Below are 21,664 nucleotides of genomic sequence, written 5' to 3'. Positions count from 1 at the left end.
AAGAGTGCAATATTCAGAAAACCATAGTGCATTGCATTCTTGCAGAAGATTTAGCCATGAGAAAGATATGTGCCAAGATGGCCCCCAAGGTGCTGTCAGAGGGCCCCTGCTTGTGTCACAATCTCTGCCTTGGACCTCTTGGACTACTGTGAAAGTGACCCGATTTTTTTAGAATATGTGGTCACTGGTGACGAGACATGGGCCTTTGAGTACGACCCAAGTAAAACCCCTTTGAGTACCATTTTGGACCACTGGATCATGCCAAAGAGGTCGTGACGAGGTTCTTGGGCGACATTCCCGTCGAGGCCTCGCAGGAAGCATACCACAACTGGCGGCGGAGGCACTGGCATTAGGGGGTCGATACATAACGGCGCACTTATGGAGCATTTTAGAAATTTATACTTTGGTCTGGAGTTGATTTTTCCCAGATTAATTCTACTTATTTTTGGGACATCCCTTAAAAATGTTTATTGTTCATTAGAGTGTGGAAATCTGGAAATAAAGGAATTAATTATCTAACTCGATTGAAAATTTAGGCAACCTCAGAGGGAAACCAATAAAATAAAGGTAGGAGTGAAATACGGGGGAAGAATAACTTAATTCAGCGTGAAATGTGACGGAGAGGACCGTGTACAATGTACTCGAATAATCATATTTCCCGGACGAATTCTTTGATTTTTGAAAATATTGATTTGAGTTTAGTCGACCACTTACGTGTACACCCGCAGGCATTACACTGTTCACTTAAGGCACATTTTTACACTTCTAAACCAATTATTATGGTGTACTCATGAAGGGAATGCCTTGATAGCATGTATACCGCTGCCTTCTCTCCACTACTGAAGGTATGTTCATGCATTGGACACTCACAGTCGAGAGACAGTTTAAAGCATCGATTTCATATATTTAGGCTCGGATTTATAGTGGCTCGGTAAATCCAATCGTTAGTTAACGTGGACGTTAAATTAACGTGGAAATTGCCGACGCATTCAATTTTATAAACAAACAAATATATTGTGCAAGCAAATGTAATATAATAGCTCGTCGTTGAATGTGAATATTGCAACCGTAGCAACAACATTTTCCCTCAGTTATAGATGTTCAAACTTCGGTATCATTGAACATCACCTCCTGCGTGCTTGTCTTTCCGGTGATTTTTAAAAACATGAGAAGAGCACGGGGATTTGTATTGATTTTTACATTACAGTCCATATTTTCTCACTTTTAATGTACTTTTTTAGACTAGAATCGTGCCTCGTCGGTTTATTTGGTCTGCTAAACGTTCAACGCGTTCACCTTCCAATTTCAGAATCTGGAGAGTTGAAATCAAGAGACTCAGAAAAACAAACCTTTCTTCGGAATACAATTGTGGACCCTTGAGGCTCCACGAAGAGGTATTTTTTATGAATGTGAAAGAGGGGATAAACATTTTAAAGCTATGGCGTGGCGCTTAAGGGAACTCAATGCACCTTCCCTACTTCTTGAGAACCACACTACCCGTGGACCACAGTAACCTGTATCTATATCATATACATCTGCATCTATCGACATCTACACAATACTCCGCATGCCGTCGCAAGGACGTGTGGCAGGGGGTGGTAGGTCACCAGCCATTCTTAATACATTCACTCTATTTCCTCATGCGCCTGGCACTGCGCGATCCACCCAAAAACCGCGTGGAAATGGGGCGACCGAACACCAATCATGCAACACGCCTACACACATATTACGAGTATTGCATAGTTAGCAGCTATTATTCCTATGCCTACACAAAAGGTACAAGAAAATACATTTAAAGAGGGCAGGCACATACATGCAATTCAGACACTTATTACCAGTTAGTATTCTACGCATTCCGGACAAACAATTCACAAATTCAATAGACTTATTGAAATGAAATGAAATCACTGATTTTGTGATTCTAAGAACTTTATTTAAAAACACGACCCAGGATCCGACGTTGAATGTCATAATTAGGTTTTTCTCATAGAAGCAAACTTGGTATATATACTTTCTGATTGGGAGAGGGGGGTTGGTCAGAGAGGGATGGTAAGGGAGGGTTTAGGGGGAAAAGAGTGAAAATGGAGCTGGGAGGAGAAGAGGTTCACATTTTTCGGTATCAATCGTTGACTTGGAAGAGAGGTAGGTCTAGGAGTGGGGAGTGATACCTGCATTTCGTTTGCAAGTTCATCTTTGCAACGGACGCATTTCAAAATTCCCAACTGCTCCAAAGCATCAAGCCTTTGACCTTTATTTACAAAGTGAAAAATTTTAGTCACAAAGCCATTTTTGCGGTCATTCTCAATGAGGTGATTCGCAAAGAGGAATGTTATTTTCTTATTCTTTACATATGTTTGGTGTTCTTTTATGCTTTATTTAACGATAGGGGATGATAATAACATTTTTCAACCGCGGTAGGGTCATGTTCGGGGAAAATTATTCTGGTGTGCATTCAACCCCTGCCCTAAACGCTGGCGGTGGCTTGCAGGGTGTATATGTTATATATATATATATATATATATATATATATATATATATATATATATATATAACATATATATATATATATATATATATATATATATATATATATATATATATATATATATATATATATATATATATATATATATATATATATATATATATATATAACATATATATATATATATATATATATATATATATATATATATATATATATATATATATATATATATATATGGGTGTGTGTGTGTGTGTGTGTGGGTCGCGGTAGTCCAGTGGGTAGAGCGTTGAACTGCTGACCGGAGGGTCCCTGGTTCGATACCAGTGCGAGGCACTCTAGGCACCTTCAGCTCCACCCAAGCTAAAGTGATTTTTCGGGTACCAGGTCTTCCTGGGAAACCATAACCGGCACAGGGAAAGGAACTGGCCTCCCTACCCTGATGTTACGAAACAGATATAAGAAAAGGGAAAGGAACACACATAAAGGACGAACACGGGAGAGGTGGGGAAGGCGGAATCAAGCAGACCACGAGAGTAAAAATATTTCCTAGACCGGGATATGAACTCTGGAACTTGCCGGGCGGAGGCTCTCAACTACTTGAGCTTTCCAGGAAACGTAATTTGCACTGAGATCTGCGATGCCTAAAGCAACCAAGTGCCCCGATTCTTTGGCCAAGAGATGGCGTTAGGGAGCTGTTTCACCCACCAAAGGGCAAGACACACAGAGGAAAGGATGATAGTAAAGGAATCATACAACATCATATAGGATAAGAACAGTGCGCTTCGTGGCACGCATAGTCAGAAGAAGATACGAGCCACATTGGCCTAATACACATTACATACACATACATACACATAAAACACGAAATCCCGCCAAACGGCAAACAAATACTCATTTACATAGAAACATATATATATATATATATATATATATATATATATATATATATATATATATATATATATAAATATATAAAAACACAGATGTAGATTTTTAGAATATAGAGACACAAAGAAAGGACACTCACAATTTGTTATTTTACGTTTCGACAGCACGGCTGTCGTCTTCAGAATGGCGTTCTCGGGGAAGAGCGGAGAGGGTGTGCGGGGGAGAGGTGGGGGAAGGAGAGGTAAAGGGACCAATAGGAAATGAACAAGGGGGTGGGGGGGATATGTAGGCAGCCAATTGATGCATTCAGTGGGCTTGGTTCAGCCCGGGCGGTTTGAATGATTGGGCCACCCAGATATGCGCCATCTCGCGGGTTCTCACCTCTATTATACTCGCAGATTTGGGAAGGATTTCAATCACCGAAACAGAGAAGCAGTCGTCAAAAGATTGGTTGTGGGAAGCGGTGTGAGTAGGGATGGGATAATTAAGAAAGGTGGGGGATTTGGTGGAATAACGGTGGTTATTCATGCGGAGGGAAAGTGCGGTCGTGCATTCGCCCACGTAGAAGGCAGGGCAGAAGTTACAGGAGAGGCGATATATAATATTTTTTGAGGTACAGGTGGCGAGTGGTTGGGAGTTGGTACTGAGTGAGGGGGAGGGTCTTAAAAGATGACAGCATTTGCAGCGTGGGCGGTTGCATGGTGCGGATAGGGGCGGGGGAGAGACGGGGGTGCTTGAAGTTGGATTTGTGGACTTAAAGATGTCTCGCAGGTTCGACGGGCGTTTAAATGAAACAGAGGGACAGTGTGGGAATAAAAGTGATGTGGACTGAGTGTTATTGATAATTGGGAAGAGGTCACGGATTAGATGTTTAATTTTGTGGGTACCGGGGAAGAAAGTGGTGATAAGATTAGGGCATTTTGGGCGGTTTGGTTTGGGGAGGGGAGTGTATTGTGTTGACGGTTTGAGGATTTTACTGTTTAGCAGTTTTTCCGGGTACCCACAGTTTCTGAGGGATTCATGCAGCTGGTCCAAGTATTTCTGTTGGGAGGGGGTGTTGTTGCAGAGACGGAAGCCACGGATAGAGAGTTAGATAGATAGAGAGAATATTACCTTCCTAGATATCGATATTCACCTCCAAAACAATACGTTTCACACTTCAGTCCACATTAAATCAACCAATAAGCAACAATATCTTCATTTCGACAGCTGCCATCCTCCTCACACAAAGCGCTCCATCCCATTCTCACTCTCTATCCGTGGCTTCCGTCTCTGCAACAACACCCCCTCCCAACAGAAATACTTGGACCAGCTGCATGAATCCCTCAGAAACTGTGGGTACCCGGAAAAACTGCTAAACAGTAAAATCCTCAAACCGTCAACACAATACACTCCCCTCCCCAAACCAAACCGCCCAAAATGCCCTAATCTTATCACCACTTTCTTCCCCGGTACCCACAAAATTAAACATCTAATCCGTGACCTCTTCCCAATTATCAATAACACTCAGTCCACATCACTTTTATTCCCACACTGTCCCTCTGTTTCATTTAAACGCCCGTCGAACCTGCGAGACATCTTTAAGTCCACAAATCCAACTTCAAGCACCCCCGTCTCTCCCCCGCCCCTATCCGCACCATGCAACCGCCCACGCTGCAAATGCTGTCATCTTTTAAGACCCTCCCCCTCACTCAGTACCAACTCCCAACCACTCGCCACCTGTACCTCAAAAAATATTATATATCGCCTCTCCTGTAACTTCTGCCCTGCCTTCTACGTGGGCGAATGCACGACCGCACTTTCCCTCCGCATGAATAACCACCGTTATTCCACCAAATCCCCCACCTTTCTTAATTATCCCATCCCTACTCACACCGCTTCCCACAACCAATCTTTTGACGACTGCTTCTCTGTTTCGGTGATTGAAATCCTTCCCAAATCTGCGAGTATAATAGAGGTGAGAACCCGCGAGATGGCGCATATCTGGGTGGCCCAATCATTCAAACCGCCCGGGCTGAACCAAGCCCACTGAATGCATCAATTGGCTGCCTACATATCCCCCCCACCCCCTTGTTCATTTCCTATTAGTCCCTTTACCTCTCCTTCCCCCACCTCTCCCCCGCACACCCTCTCCGCTCTTCCCCGAGAACGCCATTCTGAAGACGACAGCCGTGCTGTCGAAACGTAAAATAACAAATTGTGAGTGTCCTTTCTTTGTGTCTCTATATTCTAAAAATCTACATCTGTGTTTTTATATATTTGTGTGTCGCCGATGAGCGTTCCATTTCGAAGATATTTTATATATATATATATATATATATATATATATATATATATATATATATATATATATAAATGTTCGTCCAATTTTTCCAATATGTTTCGTGTTACATCCGAGCACTTTAATTCATACACTCCACTCCTCTCGTTTTTGGGGACTTAGTCTTTAGTGAGAGAGATCAGGTTCTTAAGGCATGAACCACTATAAAAGGCGCATTTAATTGATTATTTTATAAAAATTTGGATTGATTTTTGAGAAATATTCTCCAGTCAGAGTGGTCGTTGCCATTCGGGAGAGGGACCTTTTAAATATTCGAGTTTTTTTTCAATTTAGTGTGTGGAATTACAAATTCAATAATTTCATTTCAATATGTTATGCAAATTCCATAAAATTACGCCGGAGACAACAAACAATAAACCTGATGTACATTCGCCTACACCCCACTCGTCACAGGGGCGCACGGCGGTGGGGCGGAGTGTTAGGACACCAGACCTGGAGAGAGTGTGGTGGGATTTTAATCTTATATACCTCAATTTTGGACAGCACGTACCTATTGCTTTCTTAGGTGTTCCACTTTTTATTGTTGTCGGGAATAGTACGCGTGAAAAACGAATATTTGAATCCATCAGTTCGAGAGTCTCTCTAATTTTGCGACAATTTTTGACTTTGCCAATGTAATCAAAGGGCCTAATTATACCTCCAATGTCAAATATACTTCAAAGCATGAATCCTATGGCTACATCTACATCTACATCAATACCCTGCCAGCCACCAAAAAGGTGTGTGGCAGGGGGCTACAATCCCTTTTACTGACTGCAACCCTTGGCTAACTGGCTAATTGACACCTTATCGTCGGAAATACAACGGAATGAATCAGCTCCCTGCCTGGCTGCTTTATCTCTTGCGGCGTGTAGCTCCCATTATCTTCCCATTTCGCCCTCAATCCCTTTCTCGTATCTCACAATTCCTGAACTCAAAACAGCCGTCGTCCGCGTTACCGTATCAAAGGTGACTGCCCTCTTGGCCGTGAAATTCCATCGGGTATTCCCTCTTAAACTTCACTGAGTCTCTTTCGCCTCTTTTAATAATATTCTGTATTTTCGCCAAGAGTATTGCGGTCCTTTTTTCATTTCCCGTCAATTCGTTCACCTTTTTATGCAGTACTAATACTTTTATCGTTCATAAAATATTCTCAATGTTATCACTCCTCTTGCCACCACGTTTAGCGCAGCCTAATGCTCTCTCGACTGCGTCTATAATTCATTCCTAACATGCATTCCTACTCTACCGTACTCCGGTATCCTGCGATTGCATTTCGCCCGCCATATATATTTCCTCTACTATATTTATCTATACCTTCCCTATACTTCCCCAATTCACTTGTTCATCATAGATTCCATGTGCTTTTTATTATTCCTTAGATTTTATTTCTCCCAACGATTCCATATCACGCTGCCGCACCATCTTTCCTCTTTCAATCGTCTTGAATTTCTCGTTCAATTCCAAAACGACTAAATTATGAAAGGATTCCGGATTCAACTCAGAGTATATCAGTTTGTGATGAAACTGGTTCTTGTGATCAATGCCGCATATCCCCTGCCTAAGCCTAGTCATTATGTAGGATATATTCTATAGCATTCATCCTTTAATCGACATTTTCCTGATCTTACTAAGTCTGTCGTCGTATTTTAATTATATGTTAGTTTATATAAATCTCTTTCTTCAGTATATATATTATATATATATATATATATATATATATATATATATATATATATATATATAAACCATAAAGGCAGTAATCAACCCGAAGGTCGGTTTGGTAGGTGATGGTAGAGTTCACCCAGTAATAAGCCCGACGGCATGTGAAATTCACACATCAGGGTAGGGGGGCCAGTTCCTTTCCCAGTGCCGGTTATGGTTTCCCAGGAAGACCTGGTATCCGAAAATTCACTTTCACTTGGGTGGAGCTGCAGGTGTCCAGAGTGAATCGAACCCGGGACCCTCCGGTCAGCAGTCCAACGCTCTACCTACTGGACTACCGCGACCCATATATTATATATATATATATATATATATATATATATATATATATATATATATATATATATATATATATATATATATATATGCCCTCCCCGGACTACAACCTTGACGTGGTGGAAGGGCTTGTGCGTTCCGATGACCCCTAGACCTGTGCTGGCGGGAGTAATAATTATTGCTCCTGGTAGGGTCACCCATACCAGATAGGTCGAAGGTTAGGAGCCAGACGAAAGGTAGTCCACGCAGCGTCTGTTCCTCAGTGAGGCGGCTGCAATGGCGTCTGACCCCAGTGGGGCGGCCAGTAAGTGATGGTGTCACGTTAAAAACACTATTGAGGGCGGCAACGGGAAACCACCTCAATTATCATTCCCTAGAAAAATATGATGGACAATAGAGATATTTTGAGTCCTGGCAACCACGGGGCTCGGCCCAATCGGCTGTGTGTCGTGCCCGGCAGCTGGGGAGGCAAGGCTTCCGCGGTCGTCATCCCACGAAACCCTTGCAAGGGAAAACCAGCAGCAGCAGGACAGAAGACGCAGGAGAAGAAGACAAAATTAGTTAGAATAGGAACGTGGAATGTTAGGACAATGATGAGGACAGGGAAATTGGAGAATGTTAAGCGAGAGATGGAAAGGGGAAATATAGATATTTTAGGTCTATGCGAGGTGAGATGGAAAGATAGCGGGGATTACTGGAGTGATAAGTATAGAATAATATACAGCGGTGGGGACGAGAGCCAACGAGGGGTTGCCATAGTATTAAATGAAGAGGTAGGAAGAAGCGTAGTCAACATAGAGCAGGTAACGGATAGAATACTACTAGTGGAGATAAAAGCAGAACCGACGAACTTAGTTATTATTCAGGTATACATGCCACCGAGCAGCCATAAGGAAGAAGAGGTCGATAGGATATACGATCAGTTAGAGGACATGATCGCGTGTGTTCCTGCGGGGAAACATTTGATAGTGATGGGGGATTTGAATGCGACGGTAGGCGAAGGAAGAGATGGTGATGAGGTGGGGGACTACGGTTTAGGCACGAGGAATGACCGCGGGGAGAAAGCAGTTGAGTTTTGCAGGAGACAGGGGTTAGTCATCACCAACACTTGGTTTAGACACCACAAAAGACGCAGGTATACATGGAAAATGCCAGGTGACTCAGGAAGATATCAGCTAGATTATATCCTGGTTAGACACAGGTTTAGGAATAGTGTGATAAATTCCCACAGCTTTCCGGGAGCGGATGCGGACTCAGACCACAATTTAGTTGTTATGAAATGTAGCGTACGTTTCAAAAAGATAAGGCAGGGGCGGCGAGTTAGAAAATGGAATGTAGAAGCATTAAATGGGTTGAAAAGGAAGGAATACAAACAGGCGGTAGAGAAAATAATGGAGGATGGTAAAGGGCTTATTACTATCGAAGAAAAATGGGAAATGATCAAAAAAGGGTTGTCTAAAGCCGCAAAAGACACTATTGGAACCGTTAACGCTAAAAGGACTAGGAAACCATGGATCACGGATGAGATGATTACAAAGATGGATGAGCGGCGAAAATGGAAGAATATAAATACAGAACTAGGCAAAATGAAGTACAAAGAATTGAACAATAAATTGAGGCGGGCAACAAATAAGGCAAAAGACGCATGGTGGAAGACGCAGTGCGAGGATATGGAAAGTCTCCAGAGGAAGGGCGAAATCGGTGCGCTGTACAGCAAAGTTAAATCGTTATCGGGAAGTAAGAAAGGAAGAGCTATGCTAATAGTTAGAGATAAGGCGGGTAAGGTAATAGTTGACGCAGGAAAGATCCAAGAGAGATGGAAGGAGTATATAGAAGAACTGTATAGTAAAGAACTCAGACCAACACAGTTAGACATTGAAAAAGAAAATGACGTAGAGGAAGACAGCTTAGGTCCAGGCATACTAGACAATGAGATAGAAAGGGCATTAAGGGAGATGAAACTAAATAAGGCCGTGGGGGTGGATAACATTCCCGTGGAACTTTTAAAATGTTTAGGAAAATGTGGGAGGAAGAGGCTATATGGGCTGATCCGTAGCATTTATGAGGAGGGAATCTGGCCGGAAGACTTTGTGAGAGCAGTTTTAGTTCCGATTCCGAAAAAGGTAAAGGCCACGTCATGTGAGGACTATAGGACAATTAGTTTGATATCCCACGCAGCTAAAGTTGTTCTCAGGATCATAAACAAACGGATAGAGAGTAGGGCAAATGATTACTTAGGGGATGATCAGTTTGGGTTTAGGAAGGGGAGAGGTACGCGTGATGCCATTGCAGTAATGAGATTATTAATCGAGAGGAATATAGAACACAACCAGGAGGTATTTGCCTGTTTCGTAGATTTCGAAAAAGCGTTTGATAGAGTGAATTGGGAAAAACTAATGAGTATATTGCAGAAAATAGGAATAGATTGGAGGGAAAGGAGGCTAATCCGCAACCTGTACATGTCTCAGACTGCTCAGGTGCGGGTGGGAAACGGGGAGTCAGGATGGGCAGTGTTAGGAAGGGGTGTAAGGCAGGGTTGCCCATTATCACCGTTGCTGTTCAACCTGTATGCCGAGGAAATGATCAAAGAGGCATGGGAAGAACTAGAGGTAGGAATGAAAGTGGGCGGGGAATTCGTAAAATCAGTTAGGTTTGCTGATGACCAAGCTTTAGTTTGTCAGTCAGCCAAGGGGCTGCAAGCATTGCTGAGTGAATTGGAAATTCAGTGCGACAGGTATGGGATGAGAATCAACATTAATAAAACAAAGGTTATGCGATTTTCTAGAAAGAAAAAGGCCAAGCTTAACATTAAAATAGGAGGGCAAAAACTAGAGCAGGTAGAACAGTTTACGTATCTCGGTAGTGTTTTGGACCAACACGGTCAAAGTAGTAGGGACGTAAGGAGAAGAATTGCGCTAGGCAAAGAGGCTTTCACGAGGAGGAGGGAGTTGATGACGGGGACTTTGAGTAAGGATGTTAAGAAAAGACTCGTAAAAACTTTGATATGGAGCGTAGCTATGTACGGCGCGGAAACGTGGTCATTGAAGCAGGAGGATAGACGTAGACTGGAGGCTTTTGAAATGTGGGTGTGGAGAAGAATGGAGAAGGTGAAATGGACAGAGAAGAAAACAAATGAGGAAGTACTTGGTATGGTGGGCGAAGAGAGGGGTTTATTGAGAGCAATCCTATGGAGGCAGGAAAAGTGGATGAAGGGGGTGTTGACCGGCAGTGGGATGTTGAAGACTGTGATAGAGGGTAGAATGTTGGGCAAAAGAGGAAAGGGAAGGAACAGGATAGGGATGTTTGACGGGATGAAGGGAGGAAGAAAGTACTCAGAGATGAAGAGGGACCTGGTGTAGAGTAGAATTTAGGGTTGTGTTTTGTTAGTAGTCACAAAATATTTGTTTGGTAGTTGTGTCCATCGAAAAACCTACCTTAACCGGTAGATTACCTTAAAAAATATATGTGTGTGTGTGTGTGTGTGTGTGTGTGTAGGTCGCGGTAGTCGAGGGGGTTGAGCGTTGGACTGCTGACAGGAGGACCCGGGTTCGATTCCCGAGAAAGTCACCCTGGATATCGGCAGCCTCACCCTAGCTATGTGAAATTTCAGGTACTAGATCTTCCTGGGAAACCATAACCGGCACAGTATATTAAGTATATTATATATATATATATATATATATATATATATAGATCCGGTGTTCGAGTCCCGGTCAAGGAAATATTTTTACTCTTGTCATCCCTTCGATTCCGCCTTCCCCACCTCTATTGTGTTCGTCCTTTATGTGTGTTCCTATCCCTTTTCCTTAAATCTGTTTCTATATAAATGAGTATTTATTCGCCGTTTGGCGGGATTTTGTGTTTGAATGTATATATATATATATATATATATATATATATATATATATTCTGCTTGTATTTTTACCAACATTAATTAATATTTTATAACTCAATGTATCTGAAGTCATTTTTCCCCAGCTGCTTTTTTTACATCACAGATACCCCGCATGTAATTCACCCTCACCTCTATGAATTGTCCTTTAACAATCAGTCCGGTAATCTTTCTGTTCTTCTTTTTCGCCTCACCAAAGTTGGGGAGTGATTAACAGACGAATTCGAATGAACGAATTAAAAGAAATCGGTTTTATTGGAATATCGACCTGTTCAATTTTATACGAGGACCCTCTGAAAGTGAAGACAGTGAACCTTTTTAGAACTTGCAAGATATTTTATCATTCATATCACGGAGAAAAGAAATTTACGAAGACCCTTCCGGCATACGAACTGAATGAATCTACTCCCATTAATTTAATAACCATTTCAAATTCAGTTAAATATATCTTTCTTTCCTTTTCAAAATGGATGAAGTCAAAAAATTCTTTGCCTGCAGTGTTTTTTTTCTTCTTTGCTAAACTTTTGAGCAATTATTTTTCATATTATGCCTTTACTTTCAAGGACTTTCTGTTATGCAGAGCAGGGAAAAAGTGAGATCACAAAACGTTCTGCAAATATTAAAAATTTCATGTAATAATTTGAATATAGCTTTTTCTGCAAATTTCATTATATACTCGGGATGAAGCGACAAAATTCATTCAAAAAAGCAGTACATGAAGTGGAAATTGCGTTTTACATCTCTAACCATAAAACCACTAACACAGTAATCAACCTGAAGGTCGGTTTGGTAGGTGATGGTAGAGTTCACCCAGTACTAAGCCCTATACTGCGTGTGGGTTTAATTCACACATTAGGGAAGGGGGGGGCAGTTCCTATCCTGCTCCGGTTATGGTTTCCCTCGAAGATCTGGTATCCGAAAAAGCACACAGCTTGGGTGGAGCTGCAGGTGCCCATAGTGCCTTGCCCGGGAATCGAACCCGGGACCCTCCTGTCATCAGTCCATCAGTCTACCCCCTGGACTACCGCGACCCACATCTCAAAGCAATGCATTAAATAATTGCACATAAAAATTTAAAACTTGATTGCTTTGATAATGAATTAATCGCGCACAAATAATATGAACTTCCTTCCCGAACACGTTTCCAGCGACGACCTTGGACAGTCAGTCCGTACTTGGACAGAGTAGCGTCTTTGCTCCATTATCTAATTGTGTAGAATTGTTCGGAAGAGGATAAATCATTTGCTCTTTGCGATATAATCCTCAAGAGTCGTTCGAATCAGTTATGCGTCATGCATATTGCACTCATTTTGATTAATTTTATTGGGTTGAATCATTTTTGGAATATTTTGATATCCATTTCAATTAATATGCGAGGATGGGCTGAAAAGTATTGCACACATGCTTGTAGATCACAAACAAAAACAAATGGCAAGATCGGGAAAAAAGTACATTTAAGTACATTACTTCAGTGAATTTTGATTTCGACGCGCGTATTGCCCGAAATGTCATTCAAAATTGTATGACAGGATCCAAAACTAATGTTCACTTCCTTGGCTAACTCCTTAACAGTTAAACGGCGATTCGCCCGCACCAAATCTTACACCAATTTTACATGGTTGGGGTCTCTCGAAGTGAAAGGCCGCCCCGTTCGCGAATCTTGATATGTCGAGATTCTGCCCGATTTAAGACGACTGTACCACTCAAAACAGTGGCTTCGACTCATAGCTTCATTAATAAAGGCTTTGCTGAATCATAACAAATGTCTCCATAGCACTTTTACAAGTTTGAAACAAAATTTCACGCACACACGCCGTTCCTCTAGCTCCTTCATTGCTGCCGTTGAACGCGGCGACGAACAGGCTAAGACCCGTATCGCTGCTGCTGTGCAACGGCTCGACGTAAACAAACGCAACACCTCTCGTTTTAGTCGTCATATTTGTCGCTAGATGGCACACTGTGTCTCGTTTCGATCCGGAGAACGGTTTGAGCAGAATAAAATCGGTCCGGTATTTTTTGATCATACCTTGTGAATAAACAATTCAAATTATATCAAAACAGAATGAAGTCATATAATGGGGGGTTAGAACAGAAAACGATTAAACCATATTTTGGTTTCATCGTATTCTGTTCCAACTCCCTCTGCATCATTTTATTTTTATGTAATTTGAATTATTTATATATTTTTGTTTTTTTTTCTCTATAATTTCCCTAGAAATATCCTTTACCCATTTGTAAGTCTACGACATGGGTTGATTCTTTCCATAATTATATATTGTATTAATGCTTATCGGTTTCATCACTTACTGTATTAAAATTGATATTTAAAAAAACCTGACGTGACAGTAAATTAACCGACGTCAGCGATTTGACGATGAGAAATATGAAAACTTAAAAAGGAAACCTCGTTAAAATGGAGATGATTTAGAATACATTCAACCCTGTTACTGGAAAGCCAGACCTCAAGAACAACAGCTGCTTCTGAATTGCTGAGTATCGCCGTTGATCGTAGGAACCCTCAACAATCTGCAGGATCTCTGCAGGTTGTTCTGCAGGATCTCTGCAGGATATCACGGAATAGTGACGACTGTTCTTCGGTAATGGCGTCGTGGCAGAAGAGAATCTGGTTTTTTCAATAATCGCTCCAGAATTTTGGCTAGCAGTCCTTATCTCTTAACACACTCAGTGTTGTTTCACCGCTGCAGTCATTCCAGAAGGTAGAATAGCCCCACCATAAAGGGTCAATTTGCCTCGCTTTGCAAATCGGCCCCTTAATTTGAACGTTGACATTCGACGCAGAGAAATTTGCCATCGAAAATTGTTTCGGAAACAGTTAAAAACCGGTTATATTATGGTACAAGATACTGAATTGTGACCACTGACTCATTAATTGTACCGGAGAACCCTATGTTGTGATAGTCGACCGTTCCTTATATTTCAGGCGTGGTTTTCTTGATAACCAGCCGTTAATACGGACTACGCAGTCGCCTGTTAGGTTGTTACTACAGGTCGCTGGATGTTGCAACAGGATGTAGCGGATCCTTCGGTGTGTTAAACAGCCGTGATATTTTAAGGTTTTCCCATTGATTGTGGCACGCGGCCCTGCATCGTGGAAATCGGTCGTTGAGTGGGGTACCATGCTCTATTTATTTGAGACACGTGTCCGACGATTGTGCCATAGGATGCACGTTTACAGTAAGTCGGACCGATATCTGCCTTTGATCGTGTATCAGTTCCTCTATTGTAGCAGCCGGCCCTGATTTTTGTCATCAAGCCCATGATCCATCAGGGGCCTGTGGATAACTCTCGGGATGTCCTTGGTAGTAGGTTAACGTTAGGCATTCATCGTCAAACAACTATCATTTTTTTATCCATCACGAAAGGATTTTCGTTGTTATGAATGAAGCTTAATCTTATTTCTAAAATTTTTATCGACAGCTGGTTCGTTTCTGTGTAAGTTTTCATTTTTTAGAAACCTCGAGTCCTTTTTAAAAATTATACTGTTTTTCATTTTCTGCAGCTGTTAATAACTCGATTAGAGCGTTCAGAAATCTCCGTTTCTTCTCTGTCATGATTTTTAAATTCTTTTATTGATGCTGCGTGTTCCGATGGGTTGAAGAAAACCGAGAAAATTAAATAGGTTAATTCAACTTTAAGCCAAATTGAGGCTTAGATATTTTAATGCCGTTTTTATCCTTTTCCAAAACTTTGAGCATGGACTGGCGGATAACATATTCAGTCGAGTTGGTTTCAATCGCTTCATCCTTAAACGCTGAATTGCCCTTAGCACTTAACGCACATTTAGAAGTCTCAAGATTCGCATACTACGGAATGGGGGAGCCTCGAAATGGCGTAAAATGTAATTTCGGGAGAGTGAAGGAAGCTATTATAAAAGAGCACGAAATTTCCTTAAATATAAAATAGTGACATGTGCTCATGGGGCTTGCGGAGGGGGGAGGGGGATAGGGTGGGGGGGAGGAGTGGGTAGGGGAGGAGGGGGGGGCGGCTCCCCCTTACGCAAGTGTCGTCGGCGACTCCCCGGCAGGACTTTCACTATCATGGCAATGGAGATCGATTCCGAGTGCACGTTCCCGGCCTGTCCGCCGAGAGGAGCCCCCTCACCCCGAAGGGAACGTCCCCCCCCGCCCGTCTGCTTGAAACAAACCCATCGTGACAGCTAAGCCACAGACAGGGGAAACCAGTGATGCCAGTTTCCCGCAAGGCCACCGCGCCCAGAACTTTTTAACTCCCCGTTGGAGAGTTGTGGTAAAGTAGGTGATAGGAGGAGACAGTGAGACGTCACGTAAGTTTATTCCTGGCACTTGTTATCCAAAAATATTTTTTTAGAAATACATAAAAGTAAATTATATTTTACCGCAGTTCACCAAATGTGTGTGTTGTGGTTCTCAGGATCATTAGCAAAAGGATAGAGAGTAGGGAAAATGATTACTTAGGCGTGGATCAGTTTGGGTTTAGGAAGTGTTTTTATTATTCTTATCAATTGTTTACTATGATCATCGCCGATAGTGTATTTCATCTAATAATATTCCAAGTTTTAAGTCTTGTGATATTGAATAACTGTACAGTAAAGAACTTACAAACAACAAAGTTAGACATAGAAAAGGAAGATAGCTTAGGTCCAGGCATACTAGACGATGAGATAGAAAGGGCATTGAGGGAGATGAAACTAAATAAGGCCGTGGGGGTGGATAACATTCCCGCGGAACTATTGAAATGTTTAGGCAAATGTGGGAGGAAGAGACTATATGGGCTGATCCGTAGTATCTATGAGGAAGGAATCTGGTTGGAATACTTGGTGAGATCAGTTTTAGTTCCTATTCCGAAAAAGGTAAAGGCTACATCATGTGAGGACTACAGGACAATTAGTTTGATATCCCACGCAGCTAAAGTTGTTCTCAGGATCATAAACAAAAGGATAGAGAGTAGAGCAAATGATTACTTAGGCGATGATCAGTTTGGGTTTAGGGATGGGAGAGGTACGCGTGATGCCATTGCAGTAATGAGATTATTAATCGAGAGAAATATAAAACACAACCAGGAGGTATTTGCCTGTTTCCTAGATTTCGGAAAAGCGTTTGATAGAGTGAATTGGGAGACACTAATGATTATATTGCAGAAAATAAGAATAGATTGGAGGGACAGGAGGGTAATCCGCAACCTGTACATGCCTCAGACTGCTCAGGTGTGGGTGGGAAACGGGGAGTCCGGATGGGTAATGTTAGGAAGAGGTGTAAGGCTGGGTTGCCCATTATCACCGTTGCTGTTCAACCTGTACGCAGAGGAAATGATTAAGAGGCATGGGAAGAACTGGAGGTAGGAATGAAAGTGGGCGTGGAATACGTAAAATCAGTTAGGTTTGCTGATGTTAAGCTTTTGTTTGTCAGTTAGCCAAAGCGCTGCAAGCATTGCTTAGTGAATTGGAAATTCAGTGCGACAGGTATAGGATGAGAATCAATATTAACAAAAAAAAGGTAATGCGATTTTCTAGAAAGAAAAAGGCTAAGCTAAACATTAAAATAGGAGGGCAAAAACTAGAGCAGGTAGAACAGTTTATATATCTCGGAAGTGTTTTGGACCAACACGGTCAAAGTAGTAGGGACGTAAGGAGAAGAATTGTACCAGGCAAAGAGGTGTTCATACGGAGGATGGAGTTGATGACAGGGACGTTGAGTAAGGATGTTAAGAAAAGGCTTGTCAAAACATTGATATTGAGTATAAATCTGTGCGGCGCGGATACGTGGTCATTGAAGCAGGAGGATAGACGTAGATTGGAGGCTTTTGAAATGTCGGTGTGGAGAAGAATGGAGAAGGTGAAATGGACAGAGAAGAAAAAAAACGAGGAAGTACTTGGTATGGTGGGCGAAGAGAGGGGTTTGTTGGGAGAAATCCTATGGAGGCAGGAAAAGTGGTATAAAAAGGGTGTATTGACCGGCAGCGGGATGTTGAAGACTGTAATAGAGGGGAGAATGTTAGGTAAACGAGGAAAGGGAAGGACCAGGATAGGGTTAGAAATTCTTGCGAGCGAAAATGCTATGTTTGTCATTGCAAGGAGACTTGAGCGAAATTTGCACAGCACTGCCGCGCTCAACTTGGTTTTCTCTTTAATATGAATGGAAGAATCGAAGAGGTTTAACTCCAGCTTCCACTAAACTCCCTGGCTGCTCTTTCCCTCTCTGATCCCAAACTACCTCGAGACATTTCTCCCGCCATCATCCGTACGGAAGCTCTTCTTATTGATGCCACGCCCCCCGTGGTCTTCCTAATCCTCCATTCCGTAATTTCGGATCGTGGGTCGGGCAACCTTATCAAATCTTCCCGAGTGCATAACCTGGTTGCATTATTTACTGAAGTAATAAGAGGCAGTCGCAGGCCCTGGAAATGGTTCTTTGGCGCCCGAGCGTTTAAGCCTCGATTTAACTTCTATTCACCGAGCAATTTGAGACCGTGGGGCTCTATAATGGACTTGTGTTTAAGCGGGAGGAAGATGAGGAAGCGGTACCTAGAGCAATGTAATTTATTTTATTTTGAAAACCTTTTGGCAATGTAATATTTCACTTGAGTAATGTCAATAAAATACGGTCACTAATGACAGTAATTGATGATATATTATTTAGATTAAATGTACTACATGAATCAGTGGATGTGTTTGGGTTGTTTCTTGTGTTTCGTTTGTAATTCATTTGACCAAATGGATCTCTTGGTGTGCACATATGATTTTTCTCCCAACAGGAAATTGTCTTTCTGCCTTATGCCTCCCTTTCTCTGGAAGATTCGCTCAAGATGTATTCTTTGAGTGATATCCTCGCCATCCTATATTTTCCCAGCCTATCTTCCTTTTCATAAAGTAATACCAGCGGTGTGGAGTAGTTTTATTCGTCCCCAATTAGGATAATTAGCCTGTAAGTAGGAATGTCAAGGTCCATCTGTTTGATAATTATAAACGTTTAAAGAGGTTTTGAAATTATATGTCAACTTTAAATATTTGATCCAACAGTTTTTACAATAAAAGCTATCAACACGATATTTGCTATTTTAGGACTAAAATAAAGTTGAGTTTCTCAATTTAAAAGTCGATTTCCATTTTCCATCTTTGGATTTGTACACAAATTTCATAAATCATCCATAAAATTAACCAGCTAAACAAGTGACCCAAACATACTTTGATGATATGTCGGCATTGGTGTTTTCAGCGGAATGAATTTCATAAGGATTTAATGTTTTACTCAGTCACGTGCTTGCGGAAAATTTTCCATTCCATGGCTCATTCCAGGAATTGTCGTGTTTATTGCAATCATAGAATACAGTTCAAATTGTGTTCATAATGAGAGCTCCATCCATATGGTTTCGCCCCTCTTACGTCGACGGAAATATTTATTATACAATTTTGTTATTGTGAGAGGCACGGGTGGTGAACGAGGATTAGAGGGGCTCTCAAGGCTAGATATATGTCGAAATATCGGGAACAGACGAGCACGTGTGAAACAATTTTCGAATTTGAAGGATGCCTAAGAAGTACATGACCTGTCCAATAAATATGCGAACTGAAGCCATTAATACTTTATTTTGCAAATTCTAGTTACGTCGATTTTGTCCCCTTCGAAGTGCTCTCCATTCGTTGCTATGCAATTATTCCATCTTCATTTCCACTGTTTAAAGCACCCTTGGAAGTCCTCGGCTTTTTAGTTTTCTTGTCGTTTCTTGCTTTATTGTGTCTTCCACATCTTCCCAGTGATGTCCCCTCATTTCGCATTTTTGCATTTTGGGAATGGGAAACAGTCGCACGGGGGGGGCGAGATCTGGCGAATAAGGAGGATTATCAAGGATCAAGTATTTGAATCTTTTGCCATAAACTGCCGAACAATCAATGCTGAACGTGCAGGTGCGTTGTCATGGTGAAGAATCCATCCATCATGTTTGGTTAAAATTGTAGTGTGCACTGTTGATTTTCCTAAATTCAGTTCATCAACTATCAAGATTCGGACAGTTTATCGACGATCGGTAAGGACAAGGGAGCGCACACGATCAATGTTGTCGTCAACACAGGTGGTTAAAGGTCGTCCCGGTCTTGCATCATCCGTGGCGTCTTGTCGGCCATCTTTAAAATGCTTAATCCACTTGAAAACGGATGTTTTATTTAGAGCATTATCACCGTAAACAGCTGTCAACATTTCAGTAATTTCTTTCTTGATAACTTTTACCGCACTTCACCAAAACACCTGATGATGATTTCGTCAATTTCCAGTTTTGACAAACAGTAAAAACAGGGACAACAGAAACTAACATAATTGGCACCATACGCGCAGCTCGACGATCCGCCAAGCACAGACGGCTCATTGGGTCTCAGGCAACTAGCGCAGCTAGTGGGTGGGGCTATAGTCCGCATCATGGTCGCCAGATTGCACCAGTTCGTGCATTTATTGAACAGACAGTATACTGGGAGGGAGTAGTTTGGAGAAAATTAGCACGAGGGAGTCTTCTATGGGAACTCATCTTCAAATGAGATTTTTCTGGCCTCGAGTGCGTGAAGGGATGTGCGCCATATGCATATCGGTATTTCACAGTTGCGGTCAGATCTGCTGCTCTCCAGACTTGAGCGTCCGGACGAAAGTTGGTTGGATCGCGGACGTGAGATGGCAGTTAGCGCTTCAAGTTATATTAGCCAATTAAGAAGTTGCAACCGGTTAAAAGCTTTTTTTTTTAAACCTTTTCTACGCTTCGATAGGGTATTACGGAATAGAACTTCCCGACGCACAAAATGAGCGGAAAGACAGCCTTTTGGGTTTTTTTTGTTTTAGTCTTCATGTTGCCTAAGAGATCCAGTTAAGCTTAAAATTGGCTTATAACTAGGTTACCCCGGGGCTTGATGCGCCGAAGTTTGTTAGGCACCGTTTTCCAGAGCTGGTCTCGAGTTGGAAGACTGACGCTTCAGCCAAATAAGTCGCAACTAAGTTGCCTCGCATTTGGTGTGTGATATGGCAGATACAGGGCGCTCATATTATCATCGTTGGACTGGGAAATTCATTGGGCAAAAATTTATTTTTTTTCATTTTACGTAGTAAAGGGGAATGATTAAGACTTAAGGAGAGCTGCGAAAGAAACAACTAATAAGATGTCCTGGACAAAAAGCAGCGGTATTTGCGGGGTGCATGGTTCTTTATCTGGGAATAAATCATTAAAAATACTACGATATATTATGGTGGTGTGGCGACTTGTAACTGCTGCATTCGAACAGTATGCAGCCAATGCCTTGCAGGACACCTATTTTACATGATTGTGGTAGTGACTTTAAATTTGAAATTTTACATGTGGAAAAGAAAGGACTTAGATGCTTTAGAGCAGCTTGAAATTTTAAAAAGTGTACGCTCCAAAGAGAATATTGTTAATGACCTTTTGTACACCTCCCACTCCCCCCTCCTGAACTTACCACTTCTCGATACCTGTGCTTATGTGGGTAAGAACCCCTCTACTTCGCCCACACCCTCCCTTGACCTCAGAGATATGTAATAGAATTTCGGATATATGTCTATGAACCATTAACACCCACCCACTTTCCTCTGCCAATAGGAGGAACGCTCCTCATAGGGTGCCTCATGTTCTCAACCATTCCCTCCAACTATCACTGCTCAAATTTCTTTGGAATTTGTCTAGGTGAAAACACCATAAGTGTTTAAAGTTGGCTTTAACCTCGTGGACTGTGGCGCCTCGCGCACGACTACGAATGCCTGTGACATTGTATGTACGGTATTTCGTCACAACACCTTGTTCCTTTAAAAGCCCCAAAATTTCAGAGTTTAAGAGGACGACTCGGTAGCTTAAGTGGCTAAAGCACTCGACCCGATATTGAGGGATCTGGGTTCGAATCCCAGTCAAGGCGAATGATTTTTACACTCTGAAATTGTTGCATTGTATCACTGCTCAATTCCCTCCCTCACCCACCCTCTCACCTCCCCGCCCCTACCGGAGGGTAATATATACATACAGATGGATGTCCGCCAGAGTTGTCACCTGAAGATGACGTTGAACGTCGAAACCTGGGTCGTCTCGTAATAATAAA

Source organism: Hetaerina americana, unplaced genomic scaffold (assembly GCF_022747635.1).
Source record: "Hetaerina americana unplaced genomic scaffold, ioHetAmer1.1.p SCAF_2, whole genome shotgun sequence".
In the NCBI taxonomy this organism is placed as follows: Eukaryota; Metazoa; Arthropoda; class Insecta; order Odonata; family Calopterygidae; genus Hetaerina; species Hetaerina americana.
The sequence above is the reverse complement of the archived record's forward strand: the minus strand, read 5'-3'. Positions refer to the sequence as shown.